At 37.7% G+C, this 26,664-nt stretch overlaps 1 long non-coding RNA gene across 2 annotated transcripts in view; it reads left to right on the top strand.

The window, feature by feature from the left end:
- The first annotated feature begins 512 nt into the window (after positions 1-512).
- The window catches only part of LOC113599758 (uncharacterized), an 80,001-nt gene continuing 53,849 nt past the window's right edge, over positions 513-26,664 (top strand). For both annotated transcript variants that reach the window (XR_003420653.2, XR_008297743.1), the window contains exons 1-2: positions 513-841; positions 19,297-19,407. This is a non-coding gene — a long non-coding RNA (uncharacterized LOC113599758). The remainder of the gene's footprint in view (positions 842-19,296; positions 19,408-26,664) is intronic.

The raw sequence follows: 26,664 nt of genomic DNA, 5'->3' as shown, positions 1-26,664 counted from the left end.
CACTTAGGCTGGCCTCAGAGAGGCACACCAGATGAAGTGGGATGCGGAGAACACTAAAATAGGAGTAATCCTAGGCCTGTGTAAATGCAGAAAGAGAGAGAGGGACTAACATGAGGAAGCACACACACAATACATACAGAATGACAGAAGGAGGTAAGGATAGAGAGTATGTTCTGGTTAACACAGGGCCTAATACATGACCTTGATTTTAACCCCCTCATTTTATTACCAGAGTCACGTTCTTGGGCTGACGACGATAGAAAAGAGTCCAGACCTGAAGAACAAAGTCACAGGAAAAGCTCTATAGACACTACAACTCAAGCGGAACAGAACACCAGCACTAGCAAATAGCACTTAAAGTACCCTCTGAGAGGAGAGAGAAGGTCCTGCATATATAAAGTTCCCTCATCCTGATTGGTTGGAAGGACCTCATCGTGATTGGTGGAAGGACTTCATCCTGATTGGTTGGAAGGCAACTCAGGTAGCTCATTGGTGTTTTTGGAGGAGGAGTCCTCCATTTTAAGTCGGGCTTGCAGACAGTGTGCCTTCTGGCAGGTTCTGCTTTGGAAGAGAAGTGGTTAACAATATTATCCGACAAAAAGACCCCTGGTGCACAGTGGTTTGTTTTTATTTTTGTTTTTGTTTTGTTTTGCGTAGGGCTTGTTCCCGTAGTCCCTGGCTCATTTCTGCACTATATCTCCTTTTTGGGGAGTGGGGTGGGGCCTCAGGGCCTGAGGGGTCCAGAAGAAGAAAGGAAGCAGAGAGGATCCTGGAGATTTTCTGCGAGACAGCTGGAGGAAATCCTGTGTACTCTGCATTCAACATGATTCCCAAACAAAGTGTAAGCACTGATTCATTTTTTTCACATGATTTTAGAGATGCAGTGCCAACTTTGCTTAGGTTTATGGTGGTGAGGATGTGCTTAGACAACAGAGTACATCAAAATCCTGAGCTTAGATGAAACGGCAAGTCAGAATGCGGGTGTTCAAAAGTAGGGGAGGCTGTGTGCCTAAGGAAGCAGCCATTTTAAACAGAGTCACACAGCTACACCCCATCTGCCTTATCGTGTTACCCCTTATGCCTAACACAATAGATCTGGTCAGCGCCATCAGTGGACTGTTCACAATGCACCACAAATCCAACTCGTGAAACTCCTATTTTTAAAAAGTCTTTTACATCCAGCCATTTCCATATTCGGTTTTCCTAAAGTGAGGCACATGCATACACTCCGGAGCATTCGCCAGTAAATGAAGCTGAAGAAGCCTGCATTTTTTGTATTTTCTCGAGGAAAACTGGTGACCTGAGAAATTGGTCAATGATTAATGGGCAGGTGCTCTGCCTGCTCCGTGGAAGGACTCCAACCCTATGGCGAGCAGACATTAAATCTGAGCTTTTGAATGCCAAACATCATCTCCCCACCAGCACTCTGTTTTAGTTAAGGAGATTCAACTAATTCTATAAATAATCACTGGGCGCCAAAGAGGAGCCAGACCCTTGGCCAGGAACTGGAGTTAGGGAAATGTATTTCACAGTCTTTGTGACAGATGTATCCAGCTCAGTCTATTACAAGACAAAAATCTACCAGTGCAAGGGGAAGGGAATAAACAAAAGCTGCTAATGGGAGGGCTGGTGGGAGGCGTTGGGACACTTTCTAGCTTGGGTCACTTCCTTGAGTGCCCTGTGAGGGTGCTTGGAAATTACAGGGTTGTAATGAATTACTTTTCCTCCCTCCTCCTTCCTTCCATACTATAAACATGATTTTTTAATGTTTATTTATTTTGAGAGAGAGAAAGAGAAAGCAGGGGAGGGGCAGAGAGAGTGAGAGAATCCCAAGAAGGATCTGTGCTATCAATGCAGAGAGCTAGCTGGACACAGGGCTCGATCTCACAAACTCTGAGATCATGACCTCAATCAAAACCAAGAGTCAGACACTTAACTGACTAAGCCACCCAGGTGCTCCCATACTATAAACATAATGTAGGCAGGGAGTGAGTCTTGTGGTCACTATGTTTTACATATCTTTTCTAGTGCTTTGCTTTAATTATGTGCAATAAATATAAACGTGGATGGGCTAGTTCACTGACTGTGCCTAGGGAAGGACCTAAAATCACACACACACACACACACACACACACACACACACACACACAAAAGCTGACCTAAGCACTGTTGGCAAAAGACAAACAATCAGGTACAAAGGCCCATTGGAGGCACTTAAGCAGATGGAAAAAGATGGATTCAACGAAAGTACAAGACAACTGTAAGTTATCATTGTGAGTTAATATTATCCACTCTTCCCCTTTTGGTGCTTGGCCAGCTAGTAGTAGTAAGAGCTCACTAACAATGTGTAATCAGAAATGACATTTTCCAGCAACTCTGCAGTTTGAAGCGTGCGTTCTGCCACATTGATCAGTGATAATCCCTACTTCTCTTCATCCCTGTCTCCTTCTCTTGAGGTTCGAAGTGAGTCTCAGTCATTTAAGTGAGATTTCCTAATGTCATCAGGTTATCCAAATAGAAGAATTTGCAAAAGCTGGAAAGGGAAAGTTTTAGCCCAATAATCATTGTTATTGTTTGTTTTTGTTGTTGTTGTTTTTATCTATAATATCAAATAGTAAATCTGGCCGATTTTACCTCCAGAATAAAAGTCATTGTAGGACCAGCATCTACAGACCAGATTTTTTCAGTGTTGGCTAAGTGACAAGGGTCTTCACTGACATAGTCTAAGAGGATATCTTTCCTCTTAGCAAATATTACAACCACCTTAAGCCCACGCCAGCCTGGATTATCCACAGCAATCCTTATGAAAAAATAGTCAAAGCAACTCCAAACAGAAAGGCAGGCTATGGTTAATCTCTTTCATTAGACTAGTATCCTAATTTTTTTTGAGGCCATTTAACTCTTCCAAGTTGCATTTTTACAAAGCTATACAACCTGATAAAAAAAATTCTTACTGACAAGACCAGGGCCTGGAATCTACCCCTTTTGGGGGCAGCATTCAGCATGCTTTTGGTCTGCAATCCTGTCCCAAACTTGGGTAGACTCTCTAACACCCTGGGTCAGTGGGTTAGAATCTTGCAGTAACACCCTTACTTCCTCCCCCACACACCTTTACTCCAGTTCTGACCTTGACAGTGCTCAGTTCTTGTGGCCAACCATTCAGCACTCCCCTTTCCCAGCTGCCTTGAATTATTTATGCATTTGTATTCCTGACCAGAATGTAAGTTCTTTGGAGGGCAGAGACCATGTCTCATTCACCTTTATATTCTCTAATTGCCCTCTACACAGAGATTTTGAAATATGATAAGCATTTGCTAAATAAATATTCAAAAAAGTAGGTCAAATCATTTACTGGGAGTGAGCATCAGATTCCCAATTATACAGCCAAGTGTTTGTTGTCAACTATTTTGCCATTTGAAAATTATTCCTACTTTAAATTGGTGTTATAGTTTAAAAAACATTCAGAATAGAAACTAATCCGAGATCATATATGTATATATTCAAGGTGCCTTCAAAGAAAAAAATATTTTGAAAAGAATTGGTATTTGCAATCTGTACTAACAACATAACGTTAAATTACTATAAGCAAATTTCATTAGGTAGAAGTAAATCCCTAATTAGTTTAAAACTGTAACATGTTAAACAAATTATAATATTTATATTGCCAGATAATACCATGCTGAAGAAAAATTACCCATGTTAACCAGATAAAAGTACAGCATATTTTATTCAATTTCAGATATTCAAGATATTACAGTTAAAATATACCTTGGCATTAAAGTAGCACAGGAATTGGAAACTCACACGCCTGCAGAGCATGTGAGGCTGGAGACCTCAGTGGGTCGGTGGAGGACAGAGAAGCAGGGCTTCCTTCTCTAAAGGGAAGAGCTGTTGGCAGCCCCATCTTATGGTTGGAGATAAGGGCTCAATATTGTCCTAAAAGATGAGAAGCTGCAACTCTTCACATTTGTGGGAAACATCTTGAGTTATCAATAGCTTCAGATTTGGAAGGAGAGCAGGGGTAGAAACCAAGTGTGGGTTAAAGAAAACCTACCTTGTAGGCCAGACTTCATTCTGTAGGTCGTCAATTCCTAGGTAAAACACCAATCTTTAAGGTACCCTCTGACTCAGATTTTGATCCTGTTGCCTAGCACATCATTTAATTAACAAGAACTCTATTCTGCTAGATGCTTCCTATCTTACTCTTACTAAAATTGTCAAGTCATTATGTAAATAACACATTGTAAGCTTTTATTTAAAAAGAAAAAAAAAAAAGATATTCCCAGAGAGCCACTGATAGACTTAACTATGGAAAAAACACCAAATCTCAAATACCTTCATGGAGTCGCTCACAGATTTTCCTCTCAGCATTGTGTATCCTTTCTGTGCTAGGTCAATTCATTGCAAATGTGAAATGACATTTGAAAAGAAAAAAAAAGCTGAAATGATATGCCTTATACTATTTAGAACTCACATTTTCTTTGGCTCTTTGTCAGAGATGTCACAACTATGGGAAGAATATACCCGAAGAAGCCTTGTGGCTTTCACCCAAGAATCATTAATTTGTTGGGACTCATTTCCTTCTCCACACTTATACTGATAACGCTCTATCTAGAAGCAAATGTCAAAGAGCAGTTGATGTCTTAAAAATGCAGTTGTAGTCTAAAGCCACATTAATATCTTGCCACTTTGGATAATTGTTACTGTTTAGTAGGCATATATGTAAAATAATAGCAAGTATTTTCCCTGATGTCTTGAGAAGTTCATATGCCAGAATCCAGGAAAGAAACTCTGAGGCTTGATCTGGGAGCATGAATTAGTTTGAGTGTTATGAATGATTTGACTAGTCGCGTTAGTTTGGAAAATAGCTAGATGTCAAAAATGTCTTCCCTCTTCCTTCAAATTATTCAAATCATGCTTCTTGACATCTCTCTTACAATACAGCAGCCTCTCATAGCATTCCTATGCTTCCCATACTTCCCACTGAATCAGTGTAACTCAGGAACTGTGTAATTAAGCATCCTTTCAGTCAGCCGTCTCTGGGTACCTACTGGCAGAAGGCTCTGCAGTGGGCACTTAGGAGAATGAGGTAGATACATTTGTCCTCCAGCATCTCAGAGCCTGGTGGGAGATCTCTGGAACGGAACACAAAACCCCTGACGACTTCACCCTTCATTCAAGATGCCTACCATGTGCCTGGCTGTGGTGGAAAAGACAGTGATGCCTTTGTCTTTATAGGGTGTAAACTATCTCATAAAATTAAACCAATAATAAATTCCAGTGTACGTGAAACTAAACAATTCTCAGAGTCCTTTTCAATTCTATAAAATAGGGCTATAAGGAAATGCCTCATCTCTTGTCAGAACACCCCCTTGTTTTATGTTCTGTCAAACTGGGACCGCATGTCAGTCTCTGGACACAACCCACTGTTTCATGCCTTGGTTTCTTTCCATGTGTTAGTCTCTCTCCTTGGACTCCCATGATCTGCCACTTGTCTGCTTGGCAACTCTTAATTCGTCTTCTCAAAGCCATCCAGGTCAGCATCTCTTAGGCCCTACTTTACAATCTGTCAGCCCACCAGTCTCTCGTGTCAGTTGCTGCAGTCGTACCCTGCAGGCTTTGACCAGCTCACACAGGTACAGTCTGATGGTGCCTTGCCTCTGCCCCCCACTTGTGCCTCTCACTTCCAAGCTCAGTGTCCACACATGCAGAACCCACAAGTGCCACATATGAGGAACAAAGGCTGGGTGATCCTGAAACAACCCCTTGAGGGATCTTCTAAGGAAAAAAGAAAGGAGATGAGGAAGGGAGGGAAGAATGGAGGAAGAAGAAAAAAGGGAGGAAGAGAAAGAGGTATACACACAAGTAGCAGTAAGGCAAGATGCCATAAGAAAGATACCAACACAGGATGTATACTGAGCACTGAGAAAAGAAATCAAGGAGCAATAATATGAACCCACTGTGATAACAGATGTTAACCAAACACCACAGTAAAACAAAAGTGACAATCAGTAATTAGTAAGTGTTATTGACTGACTACAAATTCTAGTTCTAAAAGAAAAGCCATCATCCTTTTGTGAGTGCATCCAGTCTAGTGGGGGTTGGTTCAGAGAACAGGGAAGGCTAGAAATGATCAGTTTGGGGGATTTGCACAACATGGAGAAATTCCTATTTCTACCTCCTTGGGAGCTGTTTCAGAGATGGCATTGTGGTAGAAAGTGTGAGTCAGTGATGAGGCGTGGAGATGAGTAGAGGTCACTTGGGACTTTATCTCAAGTGATATCACAGTGCTGTAAAGCAGGGCAAAAATTTCATAATGGCCAGCAATTCAATATGAATTCAAATGCTTTTACTGTCTTGGTAAAAAAAAAATTGCTTTTCTTTGTATTTTTCAGATTTTGATTTTTTTTGTACATTAAAAAATAACTTGACTGTTTTAGCTCTGAGCATCTACAGTGAAAGAAAAAGCTGTGAATTTTTTAAGTAATAAATGTCCAACATATGGAGGAGCCTCTGGCAGTGATTCTCAAACATTATTGACACAATAAATGCCAACGAGCTTGTGAAAATGACGATTTCTGAGCCCTAGACTATTCCTTCTGAATCAGAATTCCTGGGGTTACGAGCCAGGAATCTGTATTATTAATATTTACCGCATGTTGTAATGGTACACTCTGAATCCTTGACATTTTGAAAACCATTGGCTTAAATCAACAAGCAAAATTAGTGTTCATCTAAAGTATACCTGTGTGTATATGTGTGCATGTATTCGTCTGCTAAAAGTAAACGTGTAAAGACCAACAGCTAATAACTTTTACTATTCATCATAATTAGTCAAGGAATTACTTCTAGTTCCAAAGAAAAAAAATAATCTGCTTTGACTCTGACATTAAAGAACAGCTATTCATTTTAAAATATTAGTCTAATCAGGGGCGCCTGGGTGGCTCAGTCGGTTAAGCGTCCGACTTCGGCTCGGGTCATGACCTCACGGTTTGTGGGTTTGAGCCCCGTGTCAGGCTCTGTGCTGACAACTCAGAGCCTGGAGCCTGCTTGGGATTCTGTGTCTCCTTCTCTTTCTGCACCTTCCCCACTTATGCTCTGTCTCTCTCTCAAAAATAAATAAATGTAAAAAAAATTTTTTAATAAAATAAAATAAAATATTAGTCTAAACACATGTGATGTAAATCTAAAAAAAACTTTAATTTTAAAATAAATATTGACTGTGTTGCAAAAGAAAAAAGTCAAAGCAATAAAAACTCCCAAAAGTATTCGCCCCCCCGCAAATGAAAAGCATAGAGTAAGTTGTTTATTTTTACTCTGTAGTTTGCTGTTTTAACTGTGAAAGCTTTTGTATTGTGTTCTTTAAATGTTCCATAATTCTCCAGTCTGTGATGTCGCAAATCACAGACCCTATGAAGGGTCTCATATTACACGCATCTGTGAGAAGTCCGCACTTTAACACACATACTCTTCCCAGGGAAGCCCCCAGGGAGTGCATAGGTGTTCCCACTCCAAGAAGGTTATTGTCAGCCACTGCAGTCACCTGTCAGGTTCTTACTTTGGAGCATCTCTTCTTGCAGCCCTGTTGTTCAGGCCGTTGCTGGTCTAGTTCCACTTCAGCCAGACCACAAGAGCTGAGACCACACTGTAGCAATTAGGGACTTTACTAGAGTCTTGTCAATAATTGGAGGAAATTACATCACAGATAATTTATACATGGATACGCTGCTCTTAGAAAGAGACTACAGTTCCTAGACCCTCATCGCTGATCCCCTACTATGCAACTTCTTGTTTAGCTGCGTGTGATCTTGCTGTTTTTAAAGGTCAGCCAGGTTATTTAATTTCTGGGTGGCAGCTGTGATAAGAGGCAGCCTGCTTTCCCCAATGGGAGTCCCTGTAATCTTACTCCCTTCTCCAGAATCCTAGCCCCATCTCCTTGAATCCCAGAAAGAAAATAGTTTTCCCCCCTCCCTCAATCTAAATCCCATCTCCCAGTCATTCCTCCCTCCACTAGGATGACTGTCATTGGGAATGTAATTTCCCTGGAGAGGGAATCTCATCTTTAAACATACGTCCCATGCTCTTAGCCCTTTTGACCCCAAATACATCAGACCATAAGATATCTTGTAATTTCTGTAATTTTTATCAACATATGTCTCAAATACACGCATTCAGTCAGCATCAGTATAATTCTCAAGGTCTAGGTTATTTCATCTTGAATAACACCATCTGTCAGCCTTTAGTTCTTCAATTATGTTCAGCAACAATATACTTCCATTTCAAGACTACTCTCTAGTATGATGCTATGACCAGGCCAACAAAACCTTCTAAGCCTTTTGAGATTTTAACCTGATCTCCTATGAGCAACAATTTGAATAATAGCATACACATCTACCAAGACCAGCAATAAATATATAAGCATAAAACAAATTTACATAATTTGGAATGACAAATATCTATTGAAAAATAAATCCTATTTATGTTAGTAACGAGAAACTTAATTGCTTGATCTGAAGCATCAAGTATTTGGGCTACTAAACTACTCATGAAAAAACCCAATAATAATGCATGGATTCCTGTCCCATCTAGTAGTGGGACACTTCCTCCCCACAACCAAGAAGATCCCCTCCAGGGTAGTTCGAACCTCCATGCCTTAGAAAGCAGAAATACTCTGCATCTTAAAAATAACATTTTTCCAGTTCCACTTTGTCAAATGGTTGTAAAAAAAAAGTCTATATACCTTTTTAAAGATGATTATTTTGTTTATTTTGTTGGTTGGTTTGGTTTGTTAATTTGGTTTAGCTTTGGTCTAAGAAATGCACCAAGAGGTGGGATGATTATCTAGGCAAATTTCTTCCGTAAACTATTGTGCTAATTCTGCTCTCCAGAGTTAATCTCTCTTTGTCTCCATTTTCCCAATTGTTAAATGAGAACAAGATAATACTTGCCAAGTGCGGATTAATCCATGTAAAGCATTAGTCAAGTGCTAAGTAGTTTTGCTCTTGCTACTTATCTTCAATAAGAAATTATCTTAATGCTATGTTAGGTGACAGTAATTTGTTGAAGTCTGATGAGAAATATCATAGTAACACATGAGACTGACATGTAACAGTAATAAAACATCATGGTCCATTTCTTAGAGATTGCATATTTGGATTAGATACACATTTTGGAACTCTCTGATATGCTGAGAGTGGTTTGACATTTAAAATAATGAGATTATTAATTAGAAAAAATATGTTACCTTGAAAGTTTTGTAAATTTCCATTCTTGGGATAATGAGTTGAAATTTGAAATATTCCTTTTATGATTCAGTTCATATCTCTCTTTACATTTTATCTCTCTCTCTCTCTCTCTCTCTCTCTGTGTGTGTGTGTGTGTGTGTGTACAGCCCTGTTGTTGCAGAAACAGGAAAATACCAATGTACAAAAAAACCTCTAAACTTCAAAATCTGTGGTTTTGGTACTCACAGCTGATGTATTTCCAATTTTTTCTTTGCTTCATATGACTATATGAAGTGAGTATATCCTTTTTAAAAAATTTTTTTTAATGTTTATTTATTTTTAAGAGAGAGAGACAGAGTGACAGAGAGACAGAGCATGAGCAGTGGAGGGGCAGAGAGAGAGAGGGAGACACAGAATCAGAAGCTGGCTTCAGGCTCTGAGCTGTTAGCATAGAGCCCAGCGTGGGGCTTGAGCTCACAAACTGAGAGATCATGACCTGAGGTGAAGTCAGATGATTCACCAACTGAGCCACTCAAATGCCCCCAAGTGAGTGTATCCTTTGCCATGTTAGCCTAAATTTATTTTTTAACTCCCTTTTTCTATCTACATGACGTTCAGTAAAATAGAATTAAGAATAAATATATAGTCCGGACAAGTAAAATTTTACTGATCAAATAGTTCCCAAATGAAATTAAATTAAAGATTGGAAGTAAATTTAAAACGTGAATTAGAGGGGCACCTGGGTGGCTCAGTCGGTTGAGCATCTGACTTCGGCTCAGGTCATGATCTCACAGCTCATGAGTCTGAGTCGCATGTTGGGTTCTGTGCTAACAGCTCAGAACCTGGAGTCTACTTTGGGTTCTGTGTCTCCCTCTCTCTCTCTCTGCCCCCCTCCCCACTTATGCTCTCTTTCTCCCTCAAAAAATAAAATTAAATTTAAAAAAACATGAATGAGAAAGAATCAACACTATCTACATTCTGAATTCCTAGAGAACACAGAGAAGCCCTGCTCATTATATAATCTTATTCCCAGAAAGAATGTCTTTCTTGCATTTTTATATTCTTTCTCACCCATGCAATTCAGAAAACAGTGTACTAGTGTTTACAGATAAAAAAGGAGCAGCTTCTATTAGACTGAAATATATAGTTTTTCCCTGCTAAAAACAACTCTAAAAGCTGAATAAAATACACAACCACAGATGTTGCAAAGCACCAGGGAACAACAAAAGCAGCCATGATGTGAAGGGTCATGATGATGGAGAAAAACTTTGGAGGAGCCCAACACACAATTTTCCACTGAAGCATTTGATGATTGCCAAGTTGCACATGTGTGGGGAGACCAACCACAAAGCAGCTGCTCAAAATGCTAACCAGAGTGTCTGGTTATTGGATTGGAGAGCATTATGGACTTGATGTTTGTGAACCCCCAAAATTCGTATGTCAAAGCCCTAGGGCTTTGGGGAGGAAATTAGGGTTAGAATAGGTCACGAGGGTAGGGCCCTTGTGATGAGATTAGTGATCTCATCAAAAGAGAGAGAGAAATATTTCTTTCTGTTCTTATGATGCACGGAGGAAAGAGCATGTGAAGACAGGAAGATAGGTGTCTGGAAGCCAAGAAGAAAGCCCTCACCTCAGTCCAGCCATGCTAAACCATCCTAATCTCTGACATCCAGCCTTCAGAACCATAAGAAAATAAATCTCTATTGTTTAAAGCACCAAGTCCATGGTATTTTATGATAACAGCCTGAACTGACCAAGACAGAAAGAAAAAAAATGGGGGGTTAGGGTTTGTCGAAGAGAAGGAGAACTTGAATGTATCCAAGGCTTTTGGTTGGGATAATTGAAGAGTAATGTCCTAGATATCAAGACAAACTAAGAATAGAAAAGCTGTCAAAAAGCCTGAAACGCAACCTCAGAACATATCAAACCCAATTGGACCATGATGCTCTATTTGTTTATGCTATATCTGCCACCCAGAAGAAAATTAAACCTTCCCTGGAGAAAGAGAACATCATGCAGAGATGCAAAGATTTTGTATTTTCTTTATATATAATATTCGGCATTCACTTAAAGTAACAAGGATATAGCAGGCATACCAAGACAAAAAAAAAATCATAAAACCAAAAACTCAAAGTTGAGGATGGGGGTCAGGGGTGAACAGAGAAACAACAGACCCTTAGGCTATCTAGAAGTTGGAGTTAAGAGAAAAAGACTTCATTGTTTATTGTTATGTAGAATAAAATGGGGGGGGAGATAAATTACACAAAAAGATGAATAATTTCTTTGAAACACAGACAAAGTAAGAATGGAAAATAAAGAAAAGACTGTAAAAGAAATGTGAGTCACAGTCAGAAAGTAGTAGTTGCTTTCCCAAGGAAAAAGGAGAGAATGAGGCAAATAATATTTGAACAGACACTAGATGATGTCTAAAAATTTTTCAAATTGATGAAAGTTACTGACCCACAGATTGAAGATAGCCGAAAGATTCCGAGCAGGATTTTTAAAAAGTCTCCAGCCCCCACCTGGCATCTACACACATCATAGTAAAACTGCTGAGAACAAATAATATTTTTAAAAAAGATTTTAAAGGGAGGCATAGAAAAGAGAACGATCACTTAAAAGAGCAACAAATAGATTGGCAATTGACCTCTCAACAGAAATAGTGAAATCTGGAGAAGAGTGGTAGAACAACTTCAATATACCTAAAGAAAATACTTAGCAATCCATCATTCTATGCTCAGCAAAATTTTTCTTCAAAAGTAGAAGATAAATATATTTCAAGAGAAAAACAGAGACAAAATTTATCACCAGCAGTCTTCACTAACAGAAGTAATATGGAAGTACAGAAATACAGAAGGAAACAAGAATAATGGGAAGAGAAATTGTATGAGCAGATTCAAATGAATATTAACTTCACAAAAAGGGTAAAAAGAATTTTTTTTAAAATTTCTTTAATGTTTATTTTTGAGAGAGAGAGACAGAGGGTGAGCAGAGGAGGGGCAGAGAGAGATAGAGACACAAAATCTGCAGCAGGCTCCAGCCTGCTGAGCTGTTAGCACAGAGCGCAAAACAAACCCATGAGCTGGAAGATCATGACCTAAACCAAGTCAGATGCTTAACCAACTGAACGACCCAGGTGCCCCCTAAAGGGTAAAGTTTCATGAGGCCTAAAAATACATATGTAGGATTAAAATTCATGAAAAAAATAATGTAAAAGGCAAGAGGAGGAGAAATGAGGTTATGGTTCTAAGGTTCTAACAATTCTGGAGAAGTAGTAAAAAGTAGTAAATTGTTTTAGATTCTAGTAAGGAAATATGCAGTGATATCTAAAAGAATAAGAAAGATGTATATAACTAACCACTTACTGGGGAAAATTATGTTATAACAAAATGTTTGATTAATGAAAAAATGGCAAGAAGATGAAAAAGGAAACTGAAATGAGTCCAATATAAAATAGAGAATAATTGTGGATTTAAGCCCAAATACTTTAATATATTTAACTTTATCCTATACATTAATTACATTAAACATAAATAGACTAAATGCTTTAGTTAAAAGAAAATATTGTTAGAGTAGATTCAAAAAACCATGGTAATATACTATTTATAAGATGAATATTTGAAATACAAATACACAGGTTCAAAGTGAAAGAATGGGAAAAGATACACCATATAGACACTAACCAAAAAATCCAGTGAAACTGTACTAATGTCCAATAAAAGGAGATTTTATAGACAAAAACATTGCTAGAGACAGATGACAAGACATTACATAATGGTCAAAAGTCAATTCACCAATAAGTTATAACAATTCAAACTTTCATCTATCTGATATTATAGCTTAAATATATAAAGCAAAAGTGGAAAGAACTAAAATAAGAACTAGACAAATTTATAATCATAAAGGGAAATTTTAACACATTTCTCTCATCTGATAGAACAAGCAGGCAAGGATAAAATAAGTAAGGGTGTCGAAGATTTAAAAATAATTACAAACTTGGCACAAAAACAGACACTCAGATCAATGGAACAGAATAGAGAACCCAGAAATGGACCCACAAATGTATGGCTAATCTTTGACAAAGCAGGAAAGAATATCCAATGGAATAAAGACTGTCTCTTCAGCAAGTGGTGCTGGGATACACTATACACAAAAATAAACTCAAAATGGATGGAAGACCTAAATGTAAGACAGCAAGCCATCAAAATCCTCAAGGAGAAAGCAGGAAAAAAACCTCTTTGATCTTGGCCGCAGCAACTTCTTACTCAACATGTCTCCAGAGGCAAGGGAAACAAAAACAAAAATGAACTATTGGGACCTCATCAAAATAAAAAGCGTCTGCACAGCAAAGGAAACAGTCAGCAAAACTGAAAGGCAACCGGCAGAATGGGAGAGGATATGTGCAAATGACATATCAGATAAAGGGTTAGTATCCAAAATCTATAAAGAACTTATCAAACTCAACACCCAAAAAACAAATAATCCAGTGAAGAAATGGGCAAAAGACATGAATAGACACTTCTCCAAAGAAGACATCCAGACGGCAAACCGACACATGAAAAAATGCTCCACATCACTCATCATCAGGGAAATACAAATCAAAACCACAATGAGATACCGCCTTACACCTGTCAGACTGGCTAACATCAACAACTCAGGCAACAACAGATGTTGGTGAGGATGTGGAGAAAGAGGATCTCTTTTGCATTGCTGGTGGGAATGCAAGCTGGTGCAGCCACTCTGGAAAACAGTATGGAGGTTCCCCCAAAAATTAAAAATAGAACTACCCTACAATCCAGTAAATGCACTGGTAGGTATTTATCCAAGGGATACAGGTGTGCTGTTTTGGAGGGACACATGCACCCCCATGTTTATGGCAGCACTATCAACAAGAGCCTTGCCAAAGTATGGAAAGAGTCCAAATGTCCATTGATGGATGAATGGATAAAGAAGATGTGATATACATACACAATGGAGTATTACTCGGCAATCAAAAAGAATGAAATCTTGCCATTTGCAACTATGTGGATATAACTAGAGGGTATTATGCTAAGTGAAATTAGTCAGTCAGAGAAAGACAAATATCATATGACTTCACTCATATGAGGACTTTAAGAGACAAAACAGATGAACATAAAGGAAGGGAAACAAAAATAATATAAAAATAAGGAGGGGGACAAAACATAAGCGACTCTTAAATATGGAGAACAAACAGAGGGTTACTGGAAGGAATCTACTCCTGAAATCATTGTTGCACTATATGCTAATTTGGATGTGAATTTAAAAAATAAAATTAAAAAGAATCATTACAAACTTGACATAATAAAGAGAACACTGCACACTATAGTGACACAATGCACACTCAAGTGTAGTTGGCACATTCACCAGAAGTGATCATATTCTAGGTCATAAGGTAAACTTTGAGAAATTTCAAAGTTTTGAAATCATTCAGAATAGTTCCTCTGACCACAGTTGCACTAATCTATAATTCAGTCCCAGAAAGAGAGCTAGAATTGTCAGCTGCTTGGAAATTGCATAGCACACTTTAAAATACTATGTAAAAATGAATTAAGAACACATATTTTTAACTAAAAAATAATAAAGGCATGCCATATAAAAACTTACACGCAGTGCTAATTGGGATGCTTATAGGGTTAACTACATATATTAAAGGCTGAAGATCTGTGTTCCAAGCTTCTATCTTAAGAAACTTGAAAATGAAACAGTAAATTTAACCCAAAGGAAGAAGGAAAAAAGTAATAAAGATAAGATAAAGATAAGATAAAAAAGTAATAAACAATTAAGTAGAAAATATATGTATAATAGAGAAAATAAGTGTATCCAAAATTTGATTACTTGCAAAGATTAATATCATTAATAACTCATTAATGAAATTGATCAAGAAAAAATGAGAGAACACAAAATTATTAATAAAAGAAGTATAAAAGAGGACATCACTTTAGATGCTACAGATATATAAACAGCATTATGGATATTATAATGGATGCTACAGATATTTAAACATTAAGGATATTATAAACAGCATTATGTCACTGTTTCACAATTCAGATGAGATAGCCAAATTTCTTGATAAATACATCTTGTCCAATATGATCCAGAAAAAATAATATACCTAAAAACTCTTTATCTATTAAATAAATTGAACCTATTTTTAAAATCCTACCATAAAAGAAAACTTCCAGGTCAGATGGCTTTATTGGTGAATTTTTCCAAGTGTTTGGAGAAGAAAAAGCAATCTTACAAAACTCAGAGACGCAAAAATTGATGCATTCTTTCCTATTCTTTATGTGCCAGCATAATGTTGATTCAAGAGCTGGACAAGAACATTACCAGATTGGAAAAATAAAGACCATATGCAAAAATCCTGAGGACAAAAATACAGAATATAGATATATCTTAAAGAACATGTTAACAATTGAAATCAACTCCTATATGAAAAGGTATACATCATAATCAAGTAGAGTTTATTGTAGGTATTAAGGATAATGTGACATTAAAAGTCAATTAACATAATTTAGCACACTAATAGAAAAAAACACAAAATTTATATGATCTTATTATATACAGAAAATTATTTGATAAAACTTATCTTCCATGTATGATAAAAAAAAACTATCAGCAAACTAGACATAGAAGGGAACTTCCTTAACCGACAAAGAATATGTTATAAAATGCTTGTAGCAAATATTAAATTTAATGATGAAATATTAAAAACATTCCCCTTGAGATATAAAACAGCACAAGGATGCTGCTATCACTTCCACTTAACATGGTACCAAAAGTTTTATCCAGGGAAAGACAAGAAAAACATAAAAATTTATATATACCTAATAACATAACTTCAAAATATAGAAAGGAAACTTGATACTATTAGAAGGAAAAATGGAAAAATGCACAATTATAGTTGGTGCTTTTAATACACTTTTCTTAGCAACTAATGGAACAAGCAGATTTAAAAAAATAATAGAATAGAAGCGATTTGAACAACATGATTATTTAATCTGACAAAACTGACATTTGTAGAAATTGCATCCATCAACTGAAGATACACATTATTTTTCCATGTGCATGTGACATTCTTACCAGAAAGAGACCATATGTTATGCCCTAAAGCAGGTCTTAACAAATTACAAAGGTTTAAAATTAGGTAGAGTATATTTTTAGACAACAGTAGAGTTATAATGAAAATATGATATATAAAAATTTGTGTGACAAAGTTAGAAAAATATTTAGAGAGAAATTCATGGTTCTTGATGCATATATTAGAAAAAGATTAAAAATAGGTTTTTAGCTTGATAAATTAGGAAAAGAATAGCAAACAAAATAGGGGCACCTGGGTGGTTCAGTCAGTGGAGTGTCCGACTCTTGATTTCAGCTCAGATCATAATCTCATGGTTCGTGATATGGAGCCCTGAGTGGGGGCTCAGTGCTGATAGCTTGGAGCCTGTTTGAGATTCTCTCTCCCTCTCTCTCTCTGCCCCTCCCTCACTTGTGTTCCCTCTCTCTCTCTCTCTCTCTCTCAAAATAAATAAACTTAAAAAAATACCTAAACAAAATAGAAGGAAGGAAATAATAAAGATGACAGCAGTAATTGATGAAATAGAAAATACATGCACAATAGGAAAAAAAAGCCAGTAAGTTATTAAAAAAAATAATGCAACTGATAAACTTCTAACAAGACTGATCAAGAAAAAGGGAGAAAATTCAGGTTACTGATATTAGGAATAAAACATGAGGGCATGGTTATAAATCCTACAGATAGTAAAAAATAGTAAAAATATTATGAACAACTTTATGCCAGTTTGACTATTTCATTGAAATACACAAATTCCTTGAAAAATATAACTTGTCAAAACTAACCCAAGAAAAATGAGAACATCTGAATTCTCATATCTGTCAAGAAAATTAAATTCATTTTCAAAAGGTTTCCCACGAAGAAAACTACTAACCCTGATGATTTCTCTGATAAATCTTCCAAACATTTATGAAAGAAATAACAATCCAACTCAGCATCTTCCAGAGAACTGAAAAAGAGGGGATATTTCCTATCTCATTTTAGTGCAAGGATATTACAAAGAAATGTACAGCTAATCTCTCTTATAAATATAGAAACAAAAATCTTAAGTAAATCATTAGCAAGTTGAGAGAAAAAAGATAATCATAACCTAGTAGGATTTATTTCAGGAATGCAAGGGTAGCTTAACAATAGAAAATCAATCGATGCAATTTACTACATTAATACAATCACAGAAGGAGATTTTAATACATTTTAAGAAATCAATGACTCAGAAAAAAAAATAGTAGCACTGTAGTAATATGAATAATGCATTTAATTAGCTTGATCCAGTACCTATATAGAACTTAGCATCAAATAGAGGACCTGAATTATTTTCAAGTATACACAAAATATATTTTCCCAAATAATAGCACAATGGGACTCCCAAAAGATTCCAAAGAATTGATATCATGCATTGTGCATTCAATTACCAAAAACAAATAAGAAATTAATTGAAAAGTTTTAAAAAAGAAATTTATTCATGGAGAGCACTTGGGTGGCTCAGTCGGTTGAGCATCCAACTTTAGCTCAGGTCATGATCTCACAGTTCATGAGTTCAAGCCCCACGTTGGACTCTGTGCTGACAGCTCAGAGCCTGGAGCCTGCTTCAGATTCTGTGTGTATGTATCTCTCTCTCTACCTCTTCCTCACTTGTGCTCTGTCTTTCTCTCTCACTCTCTCTCTTTCTCAAAAACAAATAAACGTTAAAAAAATTAAAAAAAATAAATTTATTCAAAAGCAAGGCGAAACTTAACAACTGATAAGTTAAAGAAGTAACCATAATTGAAAACACAAAATATTTTGTTTTGAATAAAACAGAGGAATTGCATATAAAATTGTGTGATGCTGTATTTAAACAGAATAATGAAAATAAATGGGATAAGGTTTCAAGTCACAGAGGTGAAAAGAAAAAATTGGGGCAAACAGAGAGAATATAGGAAAAGGATACAAATTAGTGAAATTAGTGAAATAAAGAATAAAAGAGAAATTACCAAAAGTAAAAATCTGATTATTTTGAATAATAAAACAAACAACTCTGAAAAAAATAATTGAGAAGAGAAAGAAAATCACAAATAAATAGTGAAAGAAATATGAAAGGGAAAACATCACAAATAGAATTGAATTTTTAAGATTCATCAAGAGAATACCATGAGCAATTTTTGCCAATAAACTAAAAAATTTGAATGAGGTGAAAACTATAAGTAAAAAACAAAACAAAACAAAAACAAGACATTTAAAAAGTAATAGAATGGAAACCTAAAAATTGGATTAATAGTAAAAAATTATGACAACATAAGGCAGTTATATAGGAGAAATAAATCATCTCTTTCATATGCAAACTGTTTCAGAGAATAGAAAAAAAGAGGTAAGTTACTGAACTCATTTTTAAGGCTATAATGATAGTCTGATATTGTTAATGAACACAAATACACAAATTATAGATGATATCATATAAACAATTTAACCCAATACTATGCACGCATATATATTTTAACAAATAAAATTTATTCTAAGGGACAAAAATTCAACATAAAGATTTTATTAACGTACTTTATAAGGTAACAGGTTTAATGGGACTGTAGGGAGATGTGGGTAAAAAGGGAAATTCAGTTTTAAAAATAATGTTTAATTTATTTTATTTTTTTTAGAGATCTGAAGCAACTAAGGCAAAATGTTATTCCATCTAGGTGATGAGTGTAATGCCTTTATTATGTTATCCTCTGCACTTTTCTGATTTTGGAATTTTTCACGTAATTCTCTAGTAGATTACAGCCAAGTTTTCTATGTTAGCAATAGATAAAGCTATTTCTTACTGAAAAAAGCCCATAAAAATCAACCTCCTACTCCTTTGATTTATTCAATTACAGTGGGGCTTTTGCCTTTGCTTATAAAAAAACAAAAGCCATCTGTGTTGCTGTGAAGAAGAAAATCAGATAAACCTCAAAGGTCATGATTGACGTTCTCTAAGGTTTCTTTGTTCTTAACTCTGTTCAGGGATCTGAACTGATGCCTTTCTGGGGGAAGAGCCTATTTTCCATCTGGGAAAGTGCCTCTTTGTGTGGTGTGAGGAAACAGCAGTCCATAGTACCTCAGGCAGCTTGTGAGGTAAGGTGCCCCGGCTTCACGGCGTGTAACTCCTGATGCTTTCTCTTTTAATGTAAGTATTTGATTCCATTCGAGGCCACTGGCCTCATATAAAGCTGCCTCTGAGCCAGTGTCAGAGAGATTCATCTCCCCATGATCTTCTTTCTCCTGACACACCATCTGTCTCTCTCCTTAGAGAGACACAGAGGAGAAACAGAGGTGGAATTTAATCACCGAGGTCTCTAGGCTACTGAACTCCCGACTTCTAAGCCCTAGCTCAGCTCTTGAATCCCTCTGCTGTGGAAAAGAAGAAAAGAATCATTTTTACACTTAACTAAAACTGTACTTTTTAAAGACGATCGATTCTTCTTTCCATCCTTGTCATCCTCAAATTAAACCAAAATGATGCCGTTGATGATACTTTCAGCAAACACAAGAGTGCTAGACTCTTTCCTGTCTCCAGACTCCCCAGCTTTATTTACATGACTTGGGTTTCTGCCCTTGACAGGAATCGGCCTGAGGGGGTAGAATAAGGTAGAAGCCTTAGCACAGTGCCTGATTCAGAGTAGGTGTTCAGTATATGGCCTCTAGCCTAGCCCCATTCAAATCCTCTTTGATTACGAGGAAACCACAAAAGGCAGGATAGAGGATTTGTTCCAGGGTCACTGAGGGATTTTGGAGGAGGAGAGTAGACTTTGAATTGTCTCCATGGTAGTTTTAGAAGGATCCGGGTAATGTTGCCCTTAGATCAAAGAGAGAAGAAATCCTGCCTTGAGCCTTAGAGTAGGCATAGGCAAAGCTTTTTTTGTAAAGGGCAAAATAGTAAATATTTTAGGATTTGTGGGCCACGTAGAGTCTCTATCACATACTCTTTCTTTGTAATTTTTACAAGTTTTTAAAACCACGAAACTATCCTTAGCTTAAAGCCATACAAAAACAAGTTGTGGGCTGTATTTGACCCACAGGCCATAGTTCACTCATCCTGGCCACCAACCTGTGTGAGATTCTCTAGGGCTAGGGAGGGGTCAGAGGATGTTGTCTAAGGGGAGAGAGGTGAGGGCACAGCTTGGTGTGATGGCCGATGTCCACATAAATGTTTGTGAAGCTGTGTGTGGTTAAAGGTCCACAATGCATGGGAAGAGATGAGGCGGGCTGTGGGGGAGGGTCTTGCAGCCAGTTCTCCACATGCTATCTTGCTCTGATATAGAACTCCAGAGTATCTGAGAATTTTACATTTAAAACTAGACTTCATGTGGGGTACCTGGGTGGCTCAGTCAGTTAAGCATCTGACTTTGGCTCAGGTCATGATCTCATGGTTCATGAGTTGGAGCGCCACATGGGGCTCTGTGCTAACAGCTCATGAAAACACAAAAACAAACACAAAACAAAACAGAAAACCACCAGTTCCTAAGTATGTCCCTAATAAACCTGTTACTGATAGGCAGTCCCAGCAGATTTTCCTTTGCATAAGTCACATCCAACCAGAAAGGCTAAGAACTGAGCCAGCATCCAGGCTTTACACCTCTGTCTCACAAGTCCCACCTTGATACAGACAATCTACAGAGTCAGCACTGCCCGGTCCCCTAGCTCAGTGCACAAACTCAAATGCCTGCGAGGGTCTGGGTAATTAAAAGAAAGAGGCAGATCAGGTGCCAGAAAAGAGTACACACTAAAAGAAGGAAAGGCCCTTCTAGACAGGACAGCCACCAATCACCTCTGGTGACCGCTGTCATGGAAGAATGCTGACCCAGTGTTGCCAAAGTTCTAATTAAAAACAAAAGGGTGGGGGGCAGGAAATCTGAGTTTCCATATAAAATCTCAAACTTTTAAACATTTGGGAACTAATTTAAAATCTTTAAAAAAATCCATGTTGGTCAAGAAAACGTGTCTGTGGGGCTGCATTTAGTCCATGGAAGGACAGTTTGCCACTTGTGCCCTAATTCTTTCTAACTGAATATGAGGTGTCCTCAGAGTGGAAGCCCCTTTCCTGTTTGTATTTATCCAGAGTGTAACCTCCACGTACATGCTCTGGGCACTATGGAAATAATGCAAAGAGCACGTGATCGTGAGTCAGGAGACCTGGCCTTTGCGTCCTGAATTGCCTTCCCTATTCTGTGAGATTTGAAGCAAGCTGATTATCATAGTCCTTTGTTCCCTCAGCTGGGAGAATTAGCTAGATAATATTTTAGTTCCCTTCCAACTTGCATATTTTAGGTTTTTTAACATTGTAATCAGAGATGTGACCTAAGTAAACTTGGTATAACATTGTATCACCACAAAAGTTATTATAAACCTGTAATCTGTTTCTATTTTTTCAGATCTACACATGGCAATAGGAACTTATTAAAAATGTGAGTTTTCAAGGCATTTGCAACACAATATTATTTTTATCAAGTGTCAATAGGAAATACTACCTTTATGTTCTCATTTCACACATATGAAATATCCTTTAATATAAGCAGTCTTTAATGCCCAGAAAACATTATCATTATCCTATTTTTTTTTTCTGTCTGATGAGGAAAATGCCCTAAGGATACACAACAGGTAAATTATGACAGTTCATATTTTGTTTCTTGTATTTTGTCCTTGAAAGTAACCCATGCACAACACCTCCTGATTTCTCTGCTTCTAGAATAAATTGTTGAGTTTCAAGTGATCCTGGAAGTGTAATGGGGTTGATTATATTTACGAAAATGTGGTAATGCATCACAGGGGATGCTGCCACACTTTTCCCAACAAAGGAGGAGGCACAAGGTACATTTTTAAAATTCTGAGCTAAGTGCCAGGAGATGCCAGAGAACAGCTTGTGAGGTAAGAGATTTTAGCAGACACACATGAGGCCAGTTTCTATCAGTTATGAGTGATGTCACGAGCTAGTTTTTTTCCAAGGAATATTTTTCTAAAAGCAAGTTATTGAGATATAATTTATACCTCATAAAAGTATCCCATTTTTAAATGTACACTTTAATAAATTTTAGTATATTTACAGAGCTGTCTAACCATCACCAAAATCAAATTTTACAACATTTCCAGCAACCAAAAGAGAAACCTCATGCCCGTTCACAGTTACTCCCCATTCCAGCTGCAGTCCTAGGCCAACCACAAATCTACTTTCTGTCTCTCTCTATATGCTTTTTCTTGACATGCTATATAAATGACATCATATATGTTCTTTTGTGTTTGGCTTCTTTCACTTAGCATAATATTTTTGAGGTTCAGCCATTTGAACTACTCTGTTACTTTTTAATCCTGAATAGTGTTCATGGATATAGTACCATGTGTTGTTCATCCACTCATCAGTCAAGGGACATTTAGGTTGTTTCCACTTGTTGGCTCTTGAGAATCATGTTGTGAACGTACATGTCCAAATCTTTGTGTGAGAGAAGTCATTCTTGACTTGATAAAAACCTAAGGTTTGCAGCCACACTGCCTTTTTTGGCCATGATGTAATAAATTTGAGGGAAATCAACAGACATCCATGTCACATCGCTCTCACCCACTTGCATCCTGTTTTGCAAAACTGAATTCCCAGAAATCACACAGGGAATTTAGAGGAGACTTGCGGGTGGTCATGGGAGTTTGCCGGGCACATGAACATCCTTTGTCAAGTGTGTTGTAGAAGGAAAAGGCTCTAGTCTATCACTAACTCTGCTACACCCGTTTTCTTTCTTTCTTTCTTTCTTTCTTTCTTTCTTTCTTTCTTTCTTTCTTTCTTCTTTCTTTCTTTCTTTCTCCTTCTCTTTCTTTCTTTCTTCTCTTTCTTTCTTTCTATATGAAATTTATTGTCAAATTGGTTTCCATACAACACCCAGTGCTTATCCCAACAGGTGTCCTCCTCAATACCCATCACCCACCCTCCCCTCCCTCCCACCCCCCATCAGCCCTCAGATTGTTCTTAGTTTTCAAGAGTCTCTTATGGTTTGGCTCCCTCCCTCTCTAACTTTTTTTTTTCTCCTTCCCCTCCCCCATGGTCTTCTGTTAAGTTTCTCAGGATCCACATAAGAGTGAAGACATATGGTATCTGTCTTTCTCTGCATGACATATTTCACTTAGCATAACACTCTCCATTTCCATCCACATTGCTAAAAAAGGCCATGTTTCATTCTTTCTCATTGCCAAGTAGTATTCCATTGTGTATATAAACCACAATTTCTTTATCCTTTCATCAATTAATTGACATTTAGGCTCTTTCCATAATTTGGCTATTGTTGAAGGTGCTGCTATAAACATTGGGGTATACAAGTGCCCCTGTGCATCATCAGCACTCCTGTGTCTCTTGGGTAAATTCCTAGCAGTGCTATTGCTGAGTCATAGGGTAGATCTATTTTTAATTTTTTGAGGAACCTCCACACTGTTTTCCAGAGCGGCTGCACCAGTTTGCACTCCCACCAACAGTGCAAGAGGGTTTCCATTTCTCCACATCCTCTCCAGCATCTATAGTATCCTGATTTGTTCATTTTAGCCACTCTGACTGGTGTGAGGCATTATCTGAGTGTGGTTTTGATTTGTATTTCCCTGATAAGGAGTGACGTTGAGCATCTTTTCATGTGCCTGTGGGCATCTGGATGTCTTCTTTAGAAAAGTGTCTATTCGTGTCTTCTGCCCATTTCTCACTGGATTATTTGTTTATCGGGTGTGGAGTTTGGTGAGTTCTTTATAGATTTTGGACACTAGCCCTTTATCCGATATGTCATTTGCAAATATCTTTTCCCATTCAATCAGTTGCCTTTTAGGTTTGTTGATTGCTTCCTTTGCAGTGCGGAAGCTTTTTATCTTCATGAGGTCCCAATAGTTCATTTTTGCTTTTAATTCCCTTGCCTTTGGAGATGTGTCAAGTAAGAAATAGCTGCAGCTGAGGTCAGAGAGGTTTTTTTCCTGCTTTCTCCTCTAGGGTTTTGATGGTTTCCTGTCTCACATTCAGGTCCTTCATCCATTTTGAGTTTATCTTTGTGAATGGTATAAGAAAGTGGTCTAGTTTCAACCTTCTGCATGTTGCTGTCCAGTTCTCCCAGCACCATTTGTTAATGAGACTGTCTTTTTTCCACTGGATATTCTTCCCTGCTTTGTCAAAGATTAGTTGGCCATGCATTTGTGCTGCACCCATTTCTGCAGGGTTTGTTTCTGAAGGGACAAGGGGATGTTTCAGTGGACCCTACAAGGGAAAGGCCTTGGGCCCCCAAGTTTCTTTGTTTCATTCAAAGCCAGCTCTTTCTACTACCTGTATTTTCTCTTTCTGTATGCTCAAGGGAGCTAGCATTCTGGTCTCTTCTTTCCACAGATAATACCTAGAGATTCCTCTGTCAACCTTCCAGGCCCACCCACGCCCAGAGACAGTGGTGGAACAGTACCGGCTTTACTCCCTCTACCCATAACTTAAGGGCTTTATTACTAACCCCTAGGAGTGAACAGAATGAAAACAAAGCATCATGGGGCAGTGGCAAAACTTCCTCAGACCTCAGAGTTATTCCCTGATCTACAGTGAAATAGAGGGAATCCACTTCCTGTGCTATTTTGAAGTATCCTTGGAGCTCAGGCAATCAGTCTTTCCTGAGGTGGTGTCTGGCCAGTGTCCTCATTCTTACTCCCTTTTCCTGGAAGTGGAATATCCCCCTCTCCTCCCATTGTTCTTTCAGCCTTTTACTTCCTAATAATTCCTCTCTTTGAGCACTTAAGACTGAAGAAGATAGAAGTAAGGCAGATGTGGGAATCAGTCTGAGACTTCTCACCTCGAATGGATTTTTAGGATCCTAAACCCCACTCCTCTGGCTTTATTGTTCCCCCTGCCCATCTCTGCTACCTCTCTGGTGAAATGTAGGAAAAATCAAATAAGGTCATTCTCTGACTGCAATACAAACATCTTTGCCCATCTGGTTAGCAGCCTATATTGTGAATGTTGCTCGAGGTTACAGTGATTTTTTTTTTTACAGTGATTTGAAAAGCTCAGACTGCCCCCTCCAAAGTCCTTTATTAGGAAGGCTTTGAGCAAATACTGAGTACAGCCCTGATGATATGCGGTGTCTGGGGTCACTGCCCGTTGTTTCTACCCTGTGCTCCAAGTCATTCTAGGCACAACACACAAATCAGAGATTTCTCTTTGCCTCGAAGAACATCAACCTGCAAACTTTCCAGATATTAATGGTCATAGTGACATCTTTAATAGGGCAGAGAAGCCAGTTAACTAAGTATATTTGACATGGCAGATTGGATTTCTTTTAAATCTAAACCCAGACCGTAGGAAGAGATTTTACAGTACTATTATCTCATTACGATACAATGGCATCAGCAGAGAGGTTTTATGGTTCCTCCTCTCTTTTTTCTTATTCATTTAATTGTAGTTCTTTGGTTCTTTTTTCAGCCTGATCTGAGTTTGAACCTTGGCTCTACTTAGCTGCTGCATAACCCCTCTAAGATTCACTAATAAATAGGGTAGCCAGCTGTTGTCCCATTTGCTAAGGACTGAGGGGTTTACTGGAACATGGGACTTTTTGTACTAAAAGTGGGAATAACCGGGATGAATTGGTCACACTATTTTAAGGGTCACCAGGTAGGCTTAAATAATACCTACCTGAAGGTTGCTGTGAAGATTCTGAGTGAGAAGAAGGCCTAATCAAAATAAAATTTAAATAAATGAAAAATATTTGTATTCAGTTCATTTCAACAGTATTCTTAATTGGTTTTGTCTCCACTTGATATCTGCTTCATTTGTTGAATCAGACCTTCCAGAAAACCAGAATCAAATAGGTACGGATTGGTGCTCTACCTCCTCCCCTTCCTCCTCACCCTCCTCCTCCTCCTCCTCCTCCTCCTCCTCCTCCTCCTTCTTTAGTGAAGTGTTTTTTTAATATGGAAAAATATACATAACATGAAATTTATCATCTTAACCTTTTAAACTTTATAGGTCAGTAAGTTAAGTACATTCACATCATTGTGTAACCAATTTCCAGAACTTTTTCCATTTGAGTTGAAATTTTGTAAACCACAGCTCTTTATTCCCTCTTCCCACTGGCCTCTGGAGGCTACCATCCTACTCTTTGTCTCTGTGATTTGACTCTAGGTCACACAGTATTTGCCCTTTTGTGATGGCTTATTCTACTTAATGTAGTGTCCTCAGGTTTCATCCATGTTGTAGAATGTGTCAGAATCTCCTTTTCAAGACTGAATAATATTCCATTTTAAATGTATGTACCACATTTTGTTTATCCATCCCTCCATTAGTGGATGCGTGTTCCCACTTTCCAGCTATTGTGAATAAAGCTGCAATGGACATGGGTCTGCAAA

The sequence above is a fragment of the Acinonyx jubatus genome, chromosome C2, assembly GCF_027475565.1.
Source record: "Acinonyx jubatus isolate Ajub_Pintada_27869175 chromosome C2, VMU_Ajub_asm_v1.0, whole genome shotgun sequence".
Taxonomy (NCBI): Eukaryota; Metazoa; Chordata; class Mammalia; order Carnivora; family Felidae; genus Acinonyx; species Acinonyx jubatus.
The sequence above is the reverse complement of the archived record's forward strand: the minus strand, read 5'-3'. Positions and strand labels throughout refer to the sequence as shown.